The sequence below is a fragment of the Dasypus novemcinctus genome, chromosome 1, assembly GCF_030445035.2.
Source record: "Dasypus novemcinctus isolate mDasNov1 chromosome 1, mDasNov1.1.hap2, whole genome shotgun sequence".
Lineage (NCBI taxonomy): Eukaryota > Metazoa > Chordata > Mammalia > Cingulata > Dasypodidae > Dasypus > Dasypus novemcinctus.
The window spans coordinates 36438290-36463152 of NC_080673.1; the positions used below are offsets into that span (position 1 = coordinate 36438290).

A 24863-nucleotide genomic window follows, 5' to 3' on the forward strand; every position below is an offset into this window, starting at 1 on the left:
TATGACCTATAGTTGAAATAAGAAAAAATGGCAGTATATCAACGTCTACGTGTAATTTGTTAAACAGTGTCATTACCTGTCAAATATTTTCTCAAATAACTCACTAGCTTCTAAGAACAGGAGTACAATAACAGCACCCAGTAGTTGAAGCATTTTCTTTATGAAGAAGGCAGAAACAGGACAAATGACTTCTTTCTTCCACATTAGTTCTTCCCCAAAAATATCTAGGGTGACAATCGTCTGACTGGCATGCGAGCAGACTCCCTTCCACTAATTCACCCTCTTACCCAGATGATCTACAGCAGTCTCAAAAAAGGCCAAGACCAGAATGCAATTATTTATGAAATTTTAAGTGTTCTTTGTGGAAAACAAAAATTTAGATTTAATGTGACACTCAAGATTAACATCACAAAGAATAAAATTGGCATGAGGTTGAGTTTGGCTTTTAATACTGATTTCATAAAGACAATGATCAAACCCACTATTTCTGCTAAATTTAAAGTAGATATAGTCATGCTACTGAAGTCAGTAGAGACTCTTATACATAGATATGGGTGGTAGAACGTTATTTATTTTACTTTTTAAACATTTTTCCAAAACAGACTTCATTACTGTTATTTCTAAGAAGCATTTGGTGCTATGCAAGAAACATGGAACTGAGTATAATACTGTGGGGAGTTTTTCTGGTTCAGGCTTTACCAACACCCATTCACTCAACTAAGGCAGATTTATAGTATCTGTCTTTTATTGATATCAGTGGGCAAAGTTTGCAGGTAGATTGATATAACTGTTCACTGAGTAAATTCTTCTAATTTTTAATAATTCTTTAATGCCTAGAAAACAATCAATTCTAGCCATGTAGATTAGAAACTGTATAAGAAATGACCTATGAGTTTTCAGGTATAGAATAAAGCTGTATAATTTTAGTTGTTTATAGATGTGCCATTCTATAATAAAGCAATATGATATTTGTGGTTGACTGGGAGAGTGGGATGTAGACCACTAACAATTATGGGGCATAAACTATAATTCAGAAAATTCTTATATTTTATCTCCTTAAGTCTCCACAGAATGGGAGGCAATTTGAACATCTGCAGTATCCTTTTTTTTAACAAATCAATTTTATTGATACATATTAATAGAGCAAAAATACATCCAAAGAGTACAATCAATGGTATTCGGTATAATCATATAGTTGTGCATTCATCATTCCGATCATTTTTAGAGCCTTTCTTATTTCTTAGTCACCTGAGTCTACCAATCATTAGCCAAAGTCAGCAGCCAACCTTCTCTTCCTCCCCTGTTTTTGGGAAATGGAGTTCCTAATTCTAGCTACAGAATAGTTCCTGGGGAGCTTGTTTTGCCAGAGTAAGATAATCACTGGCCTCCACAGCTCGGCCAGTAATTTCCCAGAGAGGCTGGCACAGGTCCCCAAAGATTCCTCTCTGCTGGAGGTGGCACTAGAGCATAGGCTTGAGTTACAATCTGATCTGAATGGAAAGAAGCCGGTCCCCACCAGCACTGGGATTTTCAGTCCACCCTGCTTCCCCTTGTGCCAGGTGTGGAGGTAAAATGGCAGCACTCAGCCTCTTTCTGGCTATTTGAATCCCCTTAACCTTCCAAATAATTTTGATTATTAAGTTTCAATTTCTGGAAAAAACAGGGTGTTGGGTTTTTTACTGGGATTGCATTGAATATGTAAATCAGTTTGGGTAGAATTATTTCTTCTTGGTGAATTGTCCCTTTTGTTAATATATAATAAAGACCTTCTTCATCCTTATAACAGTTTTTTCCAATATTAGTTTCACTACTCTAGTTCTTTTTTGTTTACTATTTGCATGGAAAATCTTTTTTCAGACTTTCACTTTTAACTGGTTGTGACCTTACCTTTGAGGTGACAACATATATATGGCTCTTATTTTTTATCCTTTCTATCAGTCTTTGTCTTTTGATTGGGGACTTCAAGCCATTAATATTCAGTGTTATTACTAAAGGTTTTACTTACGTCATCTATTTTGTCTTTTGGCTTTCTGTCGTTACATTGTACTATTGTCTGACTTTTTACCTTTTAATTCACCCTTCCTAATAATTTTCATTTCTGTACTCTTCTCCAAGTCTCTTGACCTTGTTAATTTCCTTTCAGTCTGCAGCACTCCCTTTAGTATCTCTTGTGATTCTGGTTTTTAGGTAACACATTGTATCAGTTTTTGTTAGTCTGTGAAGACTTTGAACTCACTCTCACTATGAAGAACAGTTTTGCTTGATACAGAATTCTTGGCCAGCAGTTTTTTCTTGAAGTACCTTAAATACATCATACCACTTTCTTCTTGCCTCTATGGTTTCTAATGAGATGTTGGCACTTTAATTTTATCAAGTTCCCTTGTATATGATACTTTGCTTTCAGAATCCTCTTTATCTTATTTGTCATCCTGAATAGTAGGTGTCTTGGGTTAGGTCCATTTGGATTTATTTTGTTTGAGGTACATTGTCCTTCTTGGATATTGATATTTATCTCTTTCATAAGGGTTGGGAAGTTTTCAGTCATTAATTACTCAAATATTGTTTCTGCCCCTTTTCCATTCTATTCTCCTTCTGGGATACCAATAATGCAAATGTTTGTGTGTTTCATGTTATCATTCAATTTCTTGTTACCCTGTTACATTTTTCCCATTTTCTTCATTTTCTCTTCTGTCTTTTCCAATTCATATGTTCTATCTTTGAAATCACTAATTCTATCTTCAAGAAATTCAGATCTGCTCTTATATGTCTGTAATGTATTTTTAATCTCATCCATTGTGACTTTCACTCCCATTCTGTTATTTTTCTTTGTAGGCTTTCAAATTGTCCTTTATGCTCTCCCAGTGTCTTCTTAATATCCTTTATCTTAATATCCTTTATTTCTTTATTCATATTTTCTTTAAATTCTTTGTATTGATTTAGGTGAGCTGTGTAATTATCACTGATTAATTTTTGTAAATCCTGTATCTCTTCAGGATATTTGGCTAGTTTTTTGGCTGGGCCATCTCTCTTCCTGTTTCCTAATATGACTGCAATTTTTTGCTGATGTCTAGGCATATGAATATGTTTTATTGATATTATTTTGATGGCCAATTTCTCTATTTCTCTCTCTTGATTAGTGTTGGGTTTTTTTTTTTTTCACAGTTCTTCTCTGATATTACTTATCCTAAGTCTTTAAAATTGCCTGGCTTAAAGTCACTACTGAAAATGTGGGATAATATTCTGCCATTTTTTCATTTACCTTTATTTGTTATATACCTTTTATGTCCTTCAATTCTTACATTAATGCCTCCTTTTATATTTATTTGATTTTTTTTTTTTGTATTATACCAGTTATACACCAGATATTTCACATCTGGATATATTTTTCATGTATTTTTCTTGTGGTTACCATGGAAGTAAAATTTAACATCCTAAGTTAGACATACAGTCTTATTTTGTTTCATAACAACCTAACTTTTCCTATACTCCTGCATAATGTTATCTTTTCTTACTTCTTACCACTTATATCTTTGAACATTGTAAGTCCAAAACCACAGACTTAAAAAATATTTTTTATGCATCTACATTTTAGCACCTGTAGGAAGTAAGAAGTGGATTTACATACAAAACAATACAATACAGTAATACTGGCATTCATAATTACCTTAATAGTTACCTTTAACACTAGTCTATATTTCATTATGATGCTTTGAAAAACTGTCTAATGTGCTTTCCTTTGTCTGAAGACAGGGCAGGTCTAGGAATGCTGAGCTCCCTCAGAGTTTGTTTATCTGGGAATGCCTTATTTTCTCCCTCATTTTTGATAGAGTTTTGCTATATATAAAATTTTGGTTGGCAGTTGTTTTCTTCCAGCACTTTCCATATTTCAACCCACTGACTTCTTGCCTCCATGTTTTCTGATGATTACTGATCAGTACTCAACCTAATTGGGACTCCAGTGTACACAACTTACTGCTTTTCTCTTGTACATTTTAGAAGTTTCTCCTTGTTTTTTTGCATTTGAGAGTGTGACCACTATATGAAGAGGTATATTTTTCTTCATGCTTATCCTGCTTTGTATTCTCTATATTTTTTTGATATGGATATTCACATCTTTTGCCAAGAATGGGGAAGTCTCAGTCATTATTTATTTGACTATTCATTCTTCTCCTTTCCCTCTTTCTTCTCCTTCTGGGACTCCCATAATGTATTATATCCCAGAGGTGTTTCAATACTTTTTCTTTTAATATTTCTTTTTTCTTCCTGTTCCTGAGCCAGACTTATTTCAAGTGTCTTTTCTTATTGTTGACTGATTGTTTCTTCTCCAAGCTCCAATCTGCTCATGAAACTTACCCGGGGATTTTTCTTCTAGTTCTTGGAGTCATCAAATCCTATAGTTCTGTTAGGTTCCTTTTTAAAATTTTTATCTCTTTACTAAAGTTCTCATATTGCTCATTCATTGTTTTCCTGTTATCCTTTTGTTCTTTTTCTGTATTTTCCTTCATATACTTGAGCACTTTAAAGATAATTTCTAAAGGCTTTTTATGTCCACATTCTGGTCTTCTTTGTTGATGTTTTCTGAAATTTTATCCTGTTCCTTTGGATAGGCCCTCATTTCTTATTTGTTTGTCCTATACTCTTTTTTTCCACACTGTATATTTGAATATTTTAAAATATTAACTCTGGGATTTAGTCCTTGTGTTTTTGTTGTTGTAGTTGTTGTTTTCTCTTGTCAGACTTCTAGGGCAGTTTGAATCAATGGTGGGTGATTCCTTTGCTTGGGTTGAAAAAATGGCTGTCAGCAATCTGAAGTTTCTAATTAATAGCTTTGATCAGTAATCAACCATGCCTATGCTTGTCTTGGGGAATAGGATTTTTATATTCCTTTTCTTCACCAGTGAGTAGTCAGGGGCTGGATCCTATAGTAGCCTATAGCAAGAATGGGAGATGGATACTGGTAGCTGCTACACGGAGAGTGCAATCTATTGTTCTTTACCATTATTTATCCGTCTCTTCCTCCCACTCTTCCTTGGATAGTGTAGCGTGTTCTTCTTGCCTCTGGAGTTTCAAAATAGTTGTTTCAGCCAGCTCTTGCCTATTCAATAGTTGTCTGGGTAGAAGAGCTGAGTCTTAGAGCTCTCTATTCCTCCATCTTCTAATAATCCTCCATTTTATGATTATATTTTATGTATTTGCCTTTTAGATTCTGAAGGAAGCAAAAATTGGAGCTACTAACAAAACATAAAATAGAACTGGAATTTATATTTACTTGTATTTAACCTTAACAGAAATCTTTATTTCTTCATGTAGCTTTGTTTTATTATCTATTGGTCTTTCCTTTAAAACTGCAGAACTTTATTTAGCATTTCTTATTGGGGCAGTTTTGTGGTGATAAATCTTTCAGTTTTTGTTTATCTGGGAATGTCTTAGTATCACTCTTATTTTTGAAAGACAGTTTTGCCACATCAAGGATTCTTGGTTGATGATTTTTCCTTTCAGCACTTTAGATATGTTATCCCATATAACTGGTATTATATTGAATAAAAATCTTTAAATATTAACAACAGCAATAATAAAACAAAAATAGTTGGCACATTTTTACAGTGCTTCCAAAGAACTAGATGCAAAATCAGTATACACTTACAGGAATTGTCCCTTTATTAATGTACTATAAGCCCCACCTTTGATTAATCATTTTATTAACATTTCCCTTTTGAAAGTGTTATGTGTTGAATCATGTTCCCCACAAACACATATTCAAGTCCTAATAGCAGGTTTTATAGAAGTGAACTCATTTATAAATAAGATTTTCAGCAATCCTAATAGATAAGATGAAATGAAACTGAATCAAGGACTTCAATATGACTGGAGTCCTTATGAGCAGCAGAAATTTGAACAGAGTAGGAAAGAGTAGGGGACAGATAGTCTTGTGCAAAGGTAGAGATTAAGTTATATATTGCCAACAAGCCACCACTAAAATTCCACAGAATTTAGAGAGAACATGGCACCTTAATTTTGGGCTTGTGTACTCCAAAATTGTGAGACAATAAATTTCCATTTTTTAAGCCTACCAGACTGTAGTATTTGTAATTGCAGCCCTGGCAAATTAAGACAGAGGGTTACTAGTAAACTATTAAGGACTAAATTTCATAATTATTTCACCACAACCATTATTAATTTGCAGTTGGAAGGGTGATAGTCTCAATATTTTACTTCAGGTATAAAAATGACAGTGGTATGGTGAGAAGTCTTATGCAAGGAGAAAGGACTAGGCCTGTGTCTTAGCTACTCCACTTACCGAGTGACTTGAAGCAAGACACTCCACATCTTTCAGATGTAGTACCATCACTTTTAAAATATGGGCAATAATATTCTCTAGTAGGGTTGTTCAGAGGTTTATTGCACCTTCAACAGGTACTCAGTAAATGGTTATTTTATTTTGTTTCCAGTAGAAACATAAATTCATCTACAGTAGTACATTTATTTAACATGACCCCAAACTGATTAAACTTACCAATGTTTTTCCTATACCAAATGCTATAAATATTTGTCAGTCATTTAAGTTATGTTTCCTTCCTTTTTCCTCTTATATCTTATATTAATTCTTTGAAAGGGTCACTCATTCATAACCAGGGTTCACCATTTCCCTCGCCAGCACTCCTTTTTAGGTTGACAATGCTTTACACATGGGCTCCACAATGAAAGCTTTCTTGATGTCCCTGACAATAGGCTTCAAAAGTACAACATTTGGGAAAGCAAACATGGTTCAACTGGTAGAGTGTCCATCTACCATATAGAGGGTCCAGGGTTTGATCCCCAAGGCCTCCTGACCCATGTGGTAAGTTGGCCCACACACAGTGCTGCTGTGCACAAGGAGTGCCCTGCCACTCAGGGGCACACCCGTGTAGGGGTCCCCCACATGCGAGGTGTGCGCCCCACAAGGAGAGCCACCCTGCATGAAAAAAGTGCAGCTCGCCCAGGAGTGGCGCCACACACACACACAGAGCTGATGCAGTAAGATGACTCAACAAAAAAGAAATGCAGTTTCCCAGTGCTGCCTGATAATGCAAGCAGACGCAGAAGCACACACAGTGAATGGACACAGAGAGCAGAAAATGGGGGGGGGGGCAGAAATAAATAAAATAAATCTTTAAAAAAAGTATATTTGTATATTGCAAAATTTTTATTAAAAGTGTCATTATTAGGCAATACATTGTGCTCTCACTATATTTTGTGTCTATCAATCTATGTCTCTAATATCTTATCATTTAAAGGAGCAACAGGTTCATGTTTAGTTCAAGATAGAAAGTGGCTGAGGAAATAAAAATCTCAAAAAATTGATGTTCATTTTCAAGGGTCCATCTACCACAATATCTTTTTACTTAAATAGGGAGGAGTCAGTTGTAAATAAAGAATACGTGGTTGTTGGATATGGAATCTCCAGGAATCAGTCCATCCACCAGAATAACTATTAAACAGACAGGAGCTGCTGACTCAACTATTTTGAAATGCTCAGTACAAGAGAACACTGCACGGCATGCCGGAAATGGTGGGAGGAAGAGGCTGTTAAATTGCGGTAAGTACTTGTGAAATTCACTCTCCAGGCAGTGGTTGCCATTGTTTGTCCCTCAGCCTAATGGCAGACAATGGTGAGGTCCTCTCCCCTGGCTCCTGGTGTAGCTTGCAGGAGACCAGGTTAGGATGACCTAGTTACCCAGGATGCAGGAGTCTACCCGCTGATAGCTGATTACTGCTTTTGATCAGTTATTTCAGACAGCTGGGGGCCTGCCTCTGAGGCCAACTGTGATGGTTTGTATGTGCCCTAGAAAAGCATGTTCTTAAATTTAATCCATTTCTGTAGGCATAAAACCACTGTGAGTAGACCATTTGGTGAGGTTACTTCAGTTAAAAAGTTGTGATCTACATTAATCAGGACGGGTCTTACTCCTATTATTGGAGTCCTTTATAAGTGGAGTAAAATTCAGATAGATGGAGGAAGCCATGGGAAGCAGCCAGAAGCTGAAATTCAGGAGAGCCCAGAAGAGAATGGAGTGGTTACAACAGGCCACCACGTGCATTGCCATGTTATAGGCTAAGGGCCAAAGATTATCAGAAGCCAGGCCCAGAATGCCACAGTCTTTGTGGAGAAAGCAGCACCTTGATGATATGGACATTTTCCTGGCCTCAGAAACTAATAAATTCTCATTGTTCAATCCAACCCATTTCATGGTCTTTTCTTGAGCAGCCTAGGAAATTAAAACATGACCATTGTTCTAAACTTCCTCAGGCAAAAATGGCAAAGGAGTCTTCTGTCAAAATTACAGAAAACAAATAAAGGTTACATTCATTGGCAAGGGCTGTATAAAGAAAACACAGTCTCAAAGCCATAGAAAAACTCCTGGCAACCTTGCTGGCACCCATCCCTGCTTCCACAGGGCAGTATGGTGACAGCTGGCACACCCTTTGTGGGAAAGAGTGACTTAGTGAACTCCTGGTGGGCTGACTCCCTCTCCCATATTTTTATTTCCAGGCAAAAACAACTTGGGAAGCTAAAGTAGTGTAAAAATTAATTGAGATAAAAATGAAAAACAACAAAACAAAATTTATGGGATGAAGTAAAGTCAATGCTGAGAAGAAAATTTATAGCTCTAAATGTTTCATTAGAACAAAAGAAAGATCTCAAATCAGAGACCTACCTCAAAACTGGAGTATCTAGAAAAAGAAGAGCGAACCAAACCTAAAGCAAGCAGAAGGAAATAAAGAATAAAGCACAGATAAATGAAATATATATTAAAAAAAACATAATTGAATCAACAAAACTAAAAGATGATTCTTTGGAAAGATCAATAAAATTCACAAATCTTTAGTCACACTGGCAACTGACAAAAAAGAAAGAAAGGACACAAGTAACTAAAATCAGAAGTGAGGGAAGCGGACTTGGCTCAGTGGTTAGGGTGTCCGTCTACCACATGGGAGGTCCGTGGTTCAAACCCCGGGCCTCCTTGACCAGTGTGGAGCTGGCCCACACTGTAGTGCTGATGCGCGCAAAGAGTGCCATGCCACGCAGGGGTGTCCCTGCATAAAGGAGCCCCATGCTCAAGGAGTGCACCCCATAAGAAGAACTGCCCAGTGTGAAAGAAAGTTCAGTCTGCTCAGGAATGACACTGCACACGTAGAGAGCTGACACAACAAGATGACGCAACAAAAAGAAACACAGATTCCTGTGCTGCTGACAACAACAGAAGTGGACAAAGAAGAACACCCAGCAAATAGACACAGAGAAAAGACAACTCCGGGGCGGGGAGGGGAAGGGGAGAGAAATAAATAAAATAAATAAATAAATAAATCTCTGAAAAAATAGATCAGAAATGAAAAGGGGGCATTACTTCCAATCAAACAGAAGTACAAAGGATGATAATATACTAAGAATGAGTGTATACCAACATATTAGTTAACCCTGATGAAATGGGCAAATTTCTAAAAATACAGAAACTACTTATACTGTTTCAAGAAGAAATTGATCTCAATGGATCAATAACAATTAAAGAGATTGAACTAATAATCAAAAACTTCCCAAAAAAGAAAATCTCAAGACCAGATGACTTCACAGAGGAATTTTACCAAACATTCCAAGAAAACTTAACTATAATTCTGCTCTAAGTATTCAAAAAAATTGAAAAGAGCACTCCTTAATTCATTCTATGAGACCAATATCATCCTTATACCAAAGCTAGATATAAATACCACAAAAAAAGAAAATTACAGAGTAATATCTGTTATGAATATAGATTATGAATATAGATGCAATAATACTCAACAAAATACTAACAAACTGAATCAAACAACACATTTAAAGATGATCCCATGATCAAGTGGGATTTATTTCTGGTATGCAAAGTTATTCAACATAAGAAAATCAATTATATTAACAGATGGAAGGAAAAAAAGCAACACTTGATCATCTTGATTGATGCAGAAAAGGCATTTGACAAAACTCAGCACTCTTTCTTGAAAACTGAGGGAAAAAACACATCCCTCTAAAATCAGGAGTGAGACAGGATACCCACAATCACAGGTTATTCAACATTGTTTTGGAAGTTCTAATGAGCACAATTGGGGCAAAAAAATAATTAAAATAAAATAATAAAATAAAATAAAAAAGTAAAATACATCCAAATTGGAAAGGAAGTGAAACTTTCCCAAACTGCATATGACATGATACTATATACAGAAAGTCCTGAAAAAATCCACAACAAAATGCCTAGAGGTAATAAATGAGTTCAGCAAAGTGGTAGGTTACAAGATCTACACCCAAAATCAGTTATGTTTCTATACACTAGCAATGAACAATCTGGAGAAGAAATCTAGGGAAAAATCCATTTATAAGAACAACTAAATCAAATATCTAGGTAATAAAAAAAAGCAAGAATACAAATGACTTGTACAACGAAAACTACAAAACATTGTTAAAAGTAATCAAAGAAGACCTAAAAAAACAGAAGAACATTCTATTTCCACTTCTATGTTCATGAATTGGAAAACTAAATATTGTTAAGATGGCTCTTCTACCCAAAGTGACTTAGAGATTCAATACAATCCCAATCAAATTTCCAATGGTCTTCTTTGCAAAAATTGAAAATGCAATAATCAAATTTATATAGCAAGTTAAGGGTTCCCAAATAGTCCAACCCATCTTGGAAAAACGTGAGCAAAGCTGAAGGGCTCACATTTCCAGAAATTAAAATATATTTTCGATCTACAGTAACCAAAAGAGCATGGTATTGGCACCAGGGCAGGCATATAGACCAATGGAATTGGATGGAGAAATCAGAAATCAACCTTCATATTTATGACCAACTGACTTTTCATAAGGGTGCCAAGTCCACTCAATTGGACAAGGATATTCTTTTCTACAAATAGTCTTGGGAAAACTGAATCTCCATATGCAAAAAATGAAAGAGGTCCCCTACTTCAGACCATATACAAAAATTAACTCAAAATGCAACAAAGATCTGAATATGAGCACCAGACCTATAAAATTTCGAATAGAAAACATGCAGAAGTAGCTTCAGGCCCTGGTGTTAGGCAATAGTTTGTTTGTTTGTTTTTACTTTACACCCACAGCACCGTAACAAAAGAAAAATTGGATGGAACTTCATTGAAATTTAAAAAATTTGCACCAATGAACTTTGTCATGAAAAGAAATTGACAACCCATCCAATAGGAGAAAATATTTAGATACCTCATACCTAATACAGGTTTAATATCCAGACGATAAAAGAAATCCTACCACTAAACAACAAAAAGACAAACAACCCATTTTTAAAAATGGGCTAAAGACTTGAATAGACATTTCTCCAAAGAAGATATACAAATGGTCAATAAGTGTATGAAAAGATACTCAACATCATTAGACCTTAGGAAAACGTAACTCAGATCCATGTAAGATACCACCTTATATTCATTAGAATGGCTACTATTAAAAAATCAGAAATTTATAAGCGTTGGAAGGGAAGTGGAGAAATAGGAACACTCATTCATTGTTGGGGGGAATGTAAAATGGTGAAGCCACTGTGGAAGATAGTTTGGTGGATCATTGGAAAGTTGTTTATAGAAATACCGTATGACCTGACAATCCCACTTCTAGGTTGTTTTAGTTTGCTAAAGGCTGCCAAGGCAATATACCAGAAATGGATTGACTTTTACAGTGGGGATTTATTAACTATAAACTTACAGTTCTGAGACTGTGTCCAAATTAAGCATCTTCAGGAGCTGCTTTCTCACGGAGCTGCAGCCATCAGGCACATGGCAGGGCACAACAGTGGCATCTGCTGGCCTCTGCCTTCTCCTTCAGGCTCCCTGGTTTCTGTAACTTCCTTTCTTAGCTTCTGGGTGCCTCTTTCCATGCGTCTGTGCTCCACTGATTGCAGCCTCTTGTCTCCTGGATCCTCTCTCTCAGCCTCTGGGGGGTTCTTTCAAAAGTTCCCACTACGATAGGTTTGCACCCACACGAATTTATTTCATTCTGAGGAGAGGATTTTCTGGTGTCTATACATTTTCAAACTGTCACATAGGTATATGCCTAAAAGAATTGAAAGCAGGGACTTGAACAGATATTTGTACATTAATGTTTATAGCAACATTATTCACAAGTTCCAAAAGATGGAAGCATCCCTATCAACTTATCAACTGCTGAGTGGATAAGCAAACTGTGGTATATATACAATGGAATATTATTCAGCTGTATGAAGGATGACATTCTGATACATGCAACAACATGGATGAGCCTGGAAGACATTATGTTGAGTGAAATAAGCCAGTCACAAAAAGGACAAATGATCTCACTGATATTAAATAATTAGAATAAGCAAATTAATTGGGGAAGAAACTAGAATATAGGTTACCAAGGGTAAGATTAATTTTTTTTTAAAGCCATAGGACTTTACAATACAAACAGTGAACGCTAAAGTAAACATGGACTCTAATTAATAGCACAATTTTAAAGGTGTTCTTACATGAATTGTAACAAATGTACAACACTAATTAAAGATGTTTACAATATGATAGTAAATAGAAACCGTGTATTAGGCATGAATTTTCTCTAAACCTACAACCTTTCTAGTATTAAAGAAGAATGCTGGGGAGTGGATGTAGCTCAGTGGTTGAGCACCTGCTTCCCATGTACAAGGTCCTGGGTTCAATCCCCAGTAGCTCCTAAAAAAAAAAAAAAAATACTATACTTGTGAATACCTGTGAATGTTATTTTTTATATTTTGTACCAGACTAATCTTTAAGCATCACTTTTTTTCTTTTCTTCTATTCACACATATTGCATGTGTTTTCCAAAATCTGTCTCAGATTCTAACTTCTCCAGAAATTTTTCTTCATGGAACCCAACCAGATTTATCCTTTATTTGAACTCCTTTACTACTCAGATTAATTTCATATTTCAAATGTATCCATGCTCTTTCCTGACCAAGAATTATGAGGTCCTTTGTGAAAGATGATGGCTAATCATTTCAAATAGTCTTTGGCAAGCTTATTTAGCACAGAGAGGTAATGAATACTCAGTGAGCATCTGTGGAATTAATTGGATAAGCCTTTCCGCCTCTAGAACCCCATTGTTTACTAGGGGAAGAACAAATTTAACTGTGATTAGTTCATGATTTATAACAAAGAATATTTAATCTGAGTCCTTTTTAATTGTCTCTAAACAAGGAGCAATTGGAGATCCAGGAAAAGTATATTTTAATTAGATTACATTGAGGGTCAGAGCATGCAGTGCTGTCTGGGAAGACTGAGCCTCTGCTGTGAAGAACTTCTTTGACTGGCATAGAAGCCTCACATTCTGAAATTTTAAAGAAAATGGTATAAGAGAAAAGGCCAAGAATGTACTAAAGACAACTTTTCATTATTACAGAGCTTTTTCTTAGGGCTAGCACTATCTGAACGTTTTCTTTCTATCTAGCCATAAAAGTTTCTTACTAACTTACCATCCAGAGGCTGTTTGGAAGATTGTCCCATCCTTCTGTCATTCACCTCCAGTCTGTAGAGTGAGGCTGTGCTGATAATATCTTTAATGTCCTCACATATACTACAAACCAAACTTTTGATGTTAATGATCCTTTTATTGCTGTTTGAAATTATGGCTCATAGAAGGTGCAAATCAATCTCCCAAGAATTCCGAAAGTAGAACAACAGCTCTATGGAAAAATCAAGCTTCCAGGCACAAGCACTCATTCCCTTAGGATATCTTTGGCTCTGACTTCATTTCTGTTGAATACAGATCATCCAAAGTCATTTTAAAGGTTTCCAGATCTGAGTTTGGTGTTAAGCTCTGTATCACTGACTATCACTATAGCTAGATTTCAGAAAAACATGCTTGCAGTCATCCTCAACTCTATTTCCAGTTTCTAGAAGTGCATTTAATTAGAAAAGTGGTTCATTATCTCATTCTAGTCATTTTTGTGAGCAGTCTCAGGACTGCTTAACTTCATTTAAGACAGGATATGTAATGAAAACATTCTATCAGCTACAATATTATTGGCCAGGTATGACTGTGTAGAATGACAATGTAATTCTCTGAGCAAGTAATCTCACAGAAATAGATGCTAAAGACTAATCTTCCTACTTAATAAACATGAATATGCAGCCTCAGGCCATTTCTCATTATTGATCTAACTAAGATAAATAACTGGTCATTCATTAAGCATTCGAAATAAGAGACAAAATCCCTAAACTGATTTACTGATAAATAAAAGGAAAAACTAAATTTACATTTTTGTTGCTCTCTCATAATCTAGAGGGAAATAAAAAGAATGATTCCCTCCACAGACTGCAAAATGTCAGCATTCCCTAGCCTATAATAGATAATAAGAAGATATAATGACATGGATTTTATGCTGTATTTTGGATGTGTCTATATTTGTATTTTAAATATTCCCTTTGTGAACAGTGAGATGAAGCGTTTTCATTTGTCAAGATATGCCTGCTTTCTTATGTTACAAGGAAGCAGCACTCTAGACACTCTTGAGACATCATGCTAGCCCATGAAATTGCAAGGGATCAACATCTTGCTGCTCTTTATCTCCACGGCAAAGACCTGACATTTCAGGAGGGAAAAGTTACTGACATTTCTTACCAATGTTTATATTCAGCAAGTTGGGTAAGTCGCCTCTCTGAGGGAAAGGAAAAGTGAATAAAATGCTCTAATTTTGGGGCCATCAACTCTCATTGTAGCATGAATAATTTAGTTCTAATCCCTTTAAAAAGCTGGGTTAAAACTGTTCAGCAGTGTGCTTCAGTCAGCACGGGAAAGAAGTAAGTTATAAATGCCACACCATGTTATGACCTTGATAAAGTCGAAATGAATGGTATAAAGTAATTAAAGAGCTTTTCTGCAAACATTTGCCCTCATGAATCCAGTTTCTTCCTCTTTTCTTCCTTTAAATAACATGTATTTATTAGTTTCTCCAAGGAAAAGTAACTCATTTATTGCAGAATTTTGGAAATTCAAATAGCAACAGAGGAAAAATAAAAATTGTCTAATATTTCTACCTATCCTCATATCAGTGAATTTTTTCTGGGGTCTTTCCTATTTATACATTTAATAATGTGAAATATGCTTGTGGGTATATATTTATGCACATTTGAATATTATATTTCTTTTAAAAATCAAGATTTCATTGGCTATGCTGTTCTGCATATTCCTGTCCTGCTTTCTAGACATACACATGTTTTCATTCAGCCACACCTAACTTACTCCTTCACACGCAGGCCTACAATAGGGTGGTCCAGGTTCCGGCAATCAGCTGCACAGTCGATATTAGGTACCTGTACATTGCAGAGCCCCTTGTTAAATGTACCACGGGTAGAGGTGGCGTAGGCTGCAAAGTCCAAACACAACCACACCAAGGCTATTCAAGTTTATAAAGTTCTCTCATGATAACTCTGATTGGTGGAAAAAATGACTTCTTGAGAGACTCTGTCCCTTACAAATGGAATAAGTCGTTCTCTTTGTCTACTTCTCTTGATTATGGGAATAGTCAAAGTCACAGGTGAAAAAATAAAGAGCCCAACTTTTCCCCACTGCTTTCTTATAAATCAAAGTGATATTAGCAACCTCTCCTTCCTTTGTTTCTCACCTCCTGCCCAGATGAAAGCTGCATTTTGACCTGAGTGCGACATTCTAGAGGGCATAGACACAATATAAATGCACAGCAACAAGTTTACTCTTGCCCTTCTCCTTTACTTTTTTCTTTGTTTGCTTTCCTAGAAGCCACAAGTGTTTTCTTATTAACCAAATATATTTTGGGAGACTGGCATTCATTTGATAATGAAAATTTCAGCTTCTGAAAATAAGAAAATGCATTATTAAATGAATGATATTGCTGATAATTATAATCAGTTTGTTCAATATGCTGATATTTATACTTGAAAAGATAATACAGCATTTATATACAGTCTACAATTTTTAGGTTAAAGCAATAGTATATATAAATTAAAGGGACAATCTGAAAATGCATCTATGACTACATACCCTTATACACATAAATATGCATTAAGTATATGTATTAATTATATATTGTCTATATAAAATACACAGTAGTTTCCAAAAATTAGGAATCCCAATATTTAAAAAACTCCACAAAAAACTCTTATATTAATTGTATGGCCCTGAATTCTCTGTGGTTTTTAGTATAAATTTCTACGTATTGAATTTTCTTAAATTTATGATATGAATTTCGTAGGGAAAACATATCAGTTCAAAGGCTGCCTCATCTTTTCGTATATCTTTGAACTTTTCTTGTTTGTCTCCTTCAGAGGATTCTATTCTTTTGCAATAGTTCTGACCATATTACAGGTTGGTAATAGCTAAGAGTATATCCTTAGATTTCTTTATACTTCTCCCATCATCTCGCATCATCTCTCATCATTTTTATCACCTATGTTGTTATCTCCCAAATCTCTATCACTACTTCAGACTACTTCCTAAAGTGTCAGACCTGTGTATGGAATTGTCCACGCTTTATCTTCCACTGGATGCCCTAAAAGTCAAAAGGCATGCTGAAGCCAGTTCCTACTACTTCCACAACAGCCAGTTGTTAAACATAGGCATTACTGAAAATGAAATTATAAACACATACCCTAAATATATTATATGGAAACAGATATTAAATAAAACTTTTCAGTTCCAAATTTTTTATTACATCATTCCCTTTTACTTGAGGTTATTTTTGTCTATTACATGCCTACGATGGAAATACTATCTAATGGGATGCTAATGAGCATCTCTTCCCAACACCGCGTTCAGTGATATGCACGTTTATTGATCAAAATTGACCATGTTGAGAGTTGTTATACCAGGGAAATAGACAAACACTACAAATCAGGACTTTTTTTTTTTTTTTTTTTGACCCTAGAAAGTCGGTTGTTAAACATTCACCATCACCCCTCTGTTTAAAATTGAGTATATCTTTGCCAGGCACTGGCCTTTATTTCTCTGGGCTCCATTTCTAACACTCGCTCTTCTCTTCAATGTCTTGCACCAGGAACTAGCCCTGTGGGACACATTCCCAGGCTCACTTGTCAGCTCTTTTCCACCAATGGGAGATACCTACAGGAAATTTTCTAATTAGAAAAAGGATCTTGCATAGAGGCCCAACATAGTTCTTGCATTCAATGGGTCATCTCACTCTAACATCTTCTCTTCGTTCCTCCAGACTACAAGACCATAACAACTTCCTTCAGTTGTTAATCTGTGGATTGCCTCAGTGTCCCATGTTTGGCAATTTTGACCTGAATAAACAATTCCCTGTATCAAATGTTGTTTGTTTTTAATTGTAAGAGTGTGTCAATCTAGATCTATTTAGGAGATAGAAACCACATAGAAAACTTAAGAGACGAAGTTTAATATTAAAGAATTATTAACTATCATAAGTGATTAACTATAAAGATGCAAAGGGCACTCTAAAGGGAAATGCAGGGCTGAGGGAGAGTACTGTTAAAAAAAGAAAGAAAAATTAGAAGGGAGACCTCTCCAAGATTCAGACCCTGCTGGAGAACATGAGGTGTTATAACTCACTGGATGGCAGAGAGGTTTGTTAGGCTTTCTGGGCCGCAGCTGTCATGGTCACCTGACCAGCTAGAACTAAACCTCTAGGATGCCAGCAGGCTAGACTGGTGGACAAAAACACAGAGGAAACTAGGATGTTGCTATGAACGCACAGCCAAGAGCGTTGGGGATGGACAATGAAACAGTAAGGAGGTGGTCACAGAGCTTGGGCTGGTTCTGTGAGGTCACTGATGAGAGCATTACGGAATGTTCTCATACACCCACATAGCAGACAGGCTGTGCAGTGGGAGTCAGAAACAAACAAAAAAAAATACGTAGTCGTCAGAATGAGGAAGAGAAGCCTCTTCCTCCTGCAATGACACTCCAGTGCCCTCTACTGACAACGTTTGACATCACGCACACTGTAAAGGAGAAATACTTGTTAGGGATCCTAGGAAAGTAAGGTTGGATTGGTGAGGTCTGGCCACGTTATGTGTACTCCACATTGAGATATGATGTGGCAGAAAATAAGAAAGCAATTTACTGGAGTTTAATAGCATCATTAAAGTTATGTTTAAACATTAATCTGGTTCAAACTAACAAAAAAAAATGACATTCAGGTATAGCATTTAAGATATTTTTGGCTATTTGGGGCCTCTTACCCTTACAAATAAATTTGATAATTGGTTTTTCCATTTCTGTACAAAGACTGTTGAGATAATTATGGAGATTGCATTGAACCTGTAAGTAAGTTTGGATAAAATTGACAACTAAATGATATTTAATCTTCCAGTCCATGACCATGGATTATCTTTCAATTTGTTTAGGTCTTCTTTGGTTTCTTTTAGAAATGTTTTGTAGTTTTCTGAATATGGGTCCTTAATGTACTTAGTTGAGTTCTTCCTAAATATTTGATTCTTTTAGTCAATATTATAAATGGAATTTTTTCTGACTTCGTCCTCAGATTGTTCATTACTAGTATATAAAATGCTGCTGATTTTTGGGTATTAATCTTGTATCCTGCCACTTTGCTGAACTCGTCTATTAGTTCTAGTTGCTTTGTTGTGGATTCTTCAGGATTTTCTAGGTATAGGTTCATTTCATGAGCAAATAATGAAAGTTTTACTTCTTCCTTTCCTATTTGGGTGCCTTCTTTTTCTTTCTGTCTTTTTTTTTTTTTTTTTTTTTTTTGCCTAACTGCTCTAGCTATAACTTCTAGCACAATATTGAATAACAGTGGGAACAGTGGAAATCCTTGTCTTGTTCCACATCTTAGCAGGAAGACTTTCAGTCTTCACCATAGAGTACAATGTTAGCTGTGGCTTTTTCATAGGTGCACTTAAACATATTGAGAAAGCATCCATCTATTCCTATATTTTGGAGTGTTTTTCTCAAGAAAGGATGCAGCATTTTGTCAAACACCTTTTCTGCATCAATTGAGAGAATTGTGTGAATTTTTCTTCATCAATATACTAAGGTGGTTTTTATTGATTTTCTTGTGTTGAACCACCCTTTTATACCTGGGATAAAACCCACTTGATTGTGGTATAAAATTGTTTTAATGTGTTTTTGGATTCAGTTTGTGTTTTGTTGAGAATTTTTTTATCTATGGTCATTAGGAAAAATAGTAATTTTCTTTTTTTTTTTTTTTGGTAGTATCTTTATCTGACTTTAATATCAGGGTGAGGTTGGGTTCATAGAATGAGTTTGGTAGTATTCCTTCCTATTCAATTTTTTGTAAGCACTTGAGCAAGATTGGTATTAAAATAGATCACCTTTAAATGATTGATAGAATTCACCTGTGAAACCATCTTGTCATGTTGTCTAGTTTGTTGGCATAGAACTGTTCATGATACCCTCTTATGATCTTATTTCTGCAAGGTCAGTGGTAATGACCCCCCTCTCATTTCTGATTTTATTTATTTGTTTCTTACCTCTTTTATTCTTTGTTAGTTTAGCTAAGTGTTTGTTGATTTTGTTGATCTTCTCAATGAGCCAAATTTTGGAATCATTGATTCTCTATTGTTTTTTTTGCTGTTTTTCTTGTTCTCCATTTCATTTATTTCTGCTCTGATCTTTGCTATTTCTTTCCTTTGGCTTGATTTGGGATTAGTTTGCTGTTCTTTTTCTAGTTACTCCAGGTATGAAGTTAGGTCTTCAATTTTCACACATTCTTTTTTTTTAATGTAAGTACAAAGGCTATAAATTTTCCTCTCATCACTTCTTTGCTGTATCCCATAGGTTTTGATATGTTGTATTTTCATTTTCATTATCTCAAGATATTTACTGATTTCTTTTGCAATTTCTTCTTTGATCCACTGATTATTTAAGTGTATGTTTAGGAATTTTCCTGTTTCCCATCTGTTATTGATTTTCAGCTTCATTTCATCATGATCAGAAAGTGTTTGGGATAATTTTAATATTTTTAAATTCATTGAGACCTGTCTTGTGACCTGTCCTGGAGAAAGATCTATGAGAACTTAAAAAGAATGTATATCCTGCTGTTTGGGGTTATAATGTTATATAAATATCAGTTAAGTGTTGCTCATTTACCATATTATTAAAGCTTTCTGTTTCCTTATTTATCCTGTCCAGGTGTATTATCCAATCCTGACAGTTGTGTATTGAAATCTGCTACTATTATTGTAGAGACTTCTATTTCTCCCTTCCGTTTTACCAGTACCTCATGCATCTTGGGGCACCAAGATTAGGTGCATAAATATTTATTGCAGTTGTTCCTTCTTGTTGAATTGTCCCTTTTGTGAATATATAATGACTTTCATCTCTTAGAATAATTTTGCATTTAAAATATATTTTGTCCAATATTAGTATAACTACTTAAGATTTTTTTTTTTTTAAGATTTATTTATTTATTTAATTCCCCCCCTCCCCCGGTTGTCTGTTCTTGGTGTCTATTTGCTGCGTCTTGTTTCTTTGTCCGCTTCTGTTGTCGTCAGTGGCACGGGAAGTGTGGGCGGCGCCATTCCTGGGCAGGCTGCTCTTTCTTTTCATGCTGGGCGGCTCTCCTCACGGGCGCACTCCTTGCACGTGGGGCTCCCCCACGCGGGGGACACCCTTGCGTGGCACGGCACTCCTTGCGCGCATCAGCGCTGCACATGGCCAGCTCCACACGGGTCAAGGAGCCCCGGGGTTTGAACCACGGACTTCCCATATGGTAGATGGATGCCCTAACCACTGGACCAAAGTCCGTTTCCCCAGATTTTTTTTGGTTACTATCTTTTTCAAGCCTTTCACTTTCAACCCGATTGTGTCCTTACATCTTAGATGAGTCTCTTGTAGACAGCATATAGATGGCTCATACTTTTTACCCATTCTGTCAGTCTATGTCTTTTTTATGATTTTTAAGGGGGTACCATGGATTGAACCCTCGACTGTCATTCCCATAAGCTCTGTTACTTTTCTTTGAAAGCCATGTGTTGCAGGCAATAGAACTCAGAAAAGAAAGGAGAGGTCAAGAGAAGCTGCCATGTGCACTGCCACATGACGAGGAGCTTAGAAACAAAGATCAACAGCAGCCAGCCCCAGAAGGCCAGTCTTCAGGAAAGAAGCATCACCTTGATGTTACCTTGATTTGGACTTTTTCAGCCTCAAAACTATGAGCTAATAATGTTTATGTCAACCCATTGCATAGTATTTGTTTGAGCTGCCAAGGAAACTGAAACAGAGGTTATAACAGTCACACTTTATTCAACTTACACATTATTAAATAAAACCTTAGTTAAAACACCATCCCTTCTGAGAAGATTTCCTTGACTACTCAAGATGAGTTGTATTCTCCTCCTCTGTATTTTCTATAGCACTTTTCCTAAGTTTCTATTATTTGACTCCATTGTGATTTTTATTTTCCTTCTAAGTTTTCTCTTTGCTCTTTAAGCTATTACTTCTTATTGAATCTATTAGGACATGTAATGAACATAAGAATCATAGGACATGGTTTGTGAATACTCTTACTATGAACACAGTCGATTACAGGATCCCAAACAACTGTGTTTGAATGTATGCATGTGTACATGAAATACATGTGGGATCAAGTCTCTACCAAATACCAGAAAACTTAGAGTTCATGATGCAGAATAAGCCCTGAAAGAAAAGCTGTAGGACAAGTAGAGAAAACAGACTAGCCAAGGTCAAAATTTGTCTGTTGTCTGATAAAAGAAATAGAACAAGAAAATTGAAGATAAATCACCAAGTAAATTCTAGAGATAGGTTTGAAATGATTATCTTTTGTCTGTCTTTTGAAACCAACGTTTAGAGCTATTGAAGCTTGAAGCTTGTGACTTTCATAAGAAATGACCTCCAGAAATCTTTGAAGGGTGAATTTTTTGTTACTTTTAAAAGAGAATGGATTTGCTAATTAAATACTTTTTTTTAGAGGAACTGACTTACTCATATCAGCTCAGACAAAACAGAGATGCAGTATTCGTCCTCTTTTTCTGGTTCCAAAGGTGGGAAATTTGCAAAGACACCTGGTACAATAATTATATTCAGCTTAATTCCTCTACTCCCTGATAATTTCTCAGTGTCAGTGAATCACAAGATTGTCATCTACAATGATAGTTAAAAGGTTATTCTGCAGCATAATCTTTCAGCAGGACAAACATACATCTTATTTATTTCTCTACTAAAACTTGAAAGAGAATGGAGCATCCTAAGCCACCCCAACCTCCCTAAAACCACCAAAACAAATGCACAATTGTGGTTTGCAGAGTTCTAAGAAATCATATGGCCTTCGAAGTTGAAATTATTGACTTTATTTTTTATTTACAGAAAAATGTTTGCTTTTCCCTAATTAAAGGTATCTATAACTCACATGTGATAATGGTGATAATGCAATATCAGGGTAAAAAACCCAATACCATGAATTTGTAAAAGACAGTTCATGGTTGGCGCCCGTATTTTGCCTATACCCATTCTCAAACAAGCGGCAGTCTAAAGATTTCTCTTCTTTGTGCTTTTTAAGTTTCTGTGCAAGGTTAGGTAGGTAGGAAATGAGGGCCTCAGTGATAATTTGAAATTTTTTCTGTTGCATGTATATTGATCAGTTTGTAGTAATTGGTCAGCTTCCCCCATCAAATAAATTACTATCCTTTGTTTCACACTGTAACTAATATAGCACCAACTGAAAATTGTTTTTCATTGTTCGGTAATAACACATCCCACATTTCCTATGAATGGATCCCACTTAAACTTTAAGCAAGGATTTTACTATACTTTACTGCCTCATTTAATATATGTAATATCCAGGAAAAAAGATTTTTTGAGACTGTGTTTTTAGCAACAACAATTAAAGTTTCCAATGGGATACAGAAGTACAGTTTGGAGATGGTAATAAGGCTGAAACTTTACTTATCAGTCAGGAGTCATAGGAACTTGTGTCTAGAAGGACCAGATATGTGGATATGCATTTATCATATCAACAAACACTCATTCCCCAGATTGCATAGAAATACTGAGAAACAAGACACTGAAGAGTATTTGATGGAAAAAAAAATGGCCTTTTATATCTGTGATTCTCATCTGTGGGGGAGTCATTAGTTAAATAAAATGATATTATGTAGCAAACTCATTTCTGAGAATAACTTGCTGAGAAACAAGCAATTTACTTTGTCAGAAAAAAATATCAGGATGTTTCTTTTTCTTTTTTCTTTTTTTGTCAGGGGAGAGCATGAAAGCAGTCCCCCACGACCACAAATTATGCAGTCGAGTTTCCCATATTTGGGGAAATCACAGGGGTCAGCATGTCCGGAGTGCAATGGATAAGCCTTGCTCTGGGAAACCACCTTCGTGATCATGGGATCTCCCCTGCCAGGTAAATATCAGGATGTTTAAAATCACACAACTCGAGACTGATAGACTGCTAGTTTTAAGGGATTGTAATTTTTCCTTGTCTCCCCAAATCTCTAAAAATATAAATGTGGTAATTATTACTGGACTGCCCTGTTCAAAACTCCAGGCTCGAATCCAATTGCTTGCCTTGTTCACTAAAAGACATCTCAAAATACTAGTAACATATCCCAAACACTTGATTCCTTTCACCTTTTCTAAATCTGATCTTCCCCTGGTATTCTATTTTAATGTAAATTGGACAACTATTCACCCAGTTGCTCAAATCAGAACAAAAGACCTGTGTCGTATTCTTGATTTCTCCCTTTTCCTGACACCTACATGCAATACATCAGCATGCCCTCTCTAACTGCTCTACCTTAAAAATATTTCTTAAATCTGTCTACCTCTCTAACTAGCTGCCCTCTTCCTAGGCGATTCTATTCTCAACTCTTCCTCATTATACTGAAAAACTATATTTTTTCCCATTCCAATCTACTGCTTACAGAAGAGCCAGAGTTGTTTTTTTTTTTTGAAATATGAAAAAGATCACATCACTCTCCTGTTTAAAATGACTTCTTGTTGCACTTTGCTATAACCTATAATTTTTCCTATGGCTTACAAAGTTCTGTATGATCTTATCTTATTTCTGACCACCTCTAACGTCTCATCTTATGTTATACTACACTCCCTAATTCTGATATTCTGAAAGCTACTGGAAAGTGCCATTCATTTTCCTATGTCAGAACTGTTGTAACTCATGATTCCTGTATTTGGAATGCCCAGACCCTGATCTTTACAAGGTTGACATCTTAAACTTTCAGGTCTCATCTTAAATGTTGTGTCCCAGAGACAGTTTTTTCTGACCGTGGTCTCAGAGACAGTGCCCCCACCCACCCTCTGAGTTAATGTTTGGTATTTTTTTAATTCATATTTCTCTATTTAGCTCCTCCATAGTGCACGGCATACTTTGAACATATTTTTTCATCTATATGTTTACCATCTCTCTCTCAATGGAAAAAAAAATTCATTCAATTATGCCTCCCCAATACCTTGCTAAATATCTAGAACATAAAAACAAAACATTGACATATTTAATGATGAATAGATATGAATTAGTTTCCAGAGTTACTTGGTCCTTACCTAGTGTGAAATATTTCACAGAGCCTTACACACATTCGTCTGGTAAGGAAGAAAAGGAATTTGTTTACAGGAGCAAAATGCTTCCATTTTATTTTAAATATGTTTACTTAAGTATCCAAACAATTGAATGTGCTTAGAAAGTTTTCAAAACTTTGTGCTACTAAACATATTGAGTTTCTCATTGACTTTCTTGGTAAGTAATTATGTGAATTACCATCTTATTTCCAAGAGGTTTCTGAAATGTCTTGGGTTAAATTCTGCTTATTGACATGTCTAAAATGCCAGAGGTACTCATTTTAATTGGACTTATGTCTTTCATTTA

The 24863-nt window shown here is 35.7% G+C and overlaps 1 non-coding gene across 1 annotated transcript; it reads right to left on the reverse strand.

Annotated features, from left to right (window-relative positions):
* Positions 1–23229: 23229 nt before the first annotated feature.
* LOC111767390 (U1 spliceosomal RNA) lies at positions 23230–23392 on the reverse strand. Its single transcript, XR_002799220.1, has one exon. It is a non-coding gene; the product is annotated as a U1 spliceosomal RNA (small nuclear RNA).
* Positions 23393–24863: the final 1471 nt, after the last annotated feature.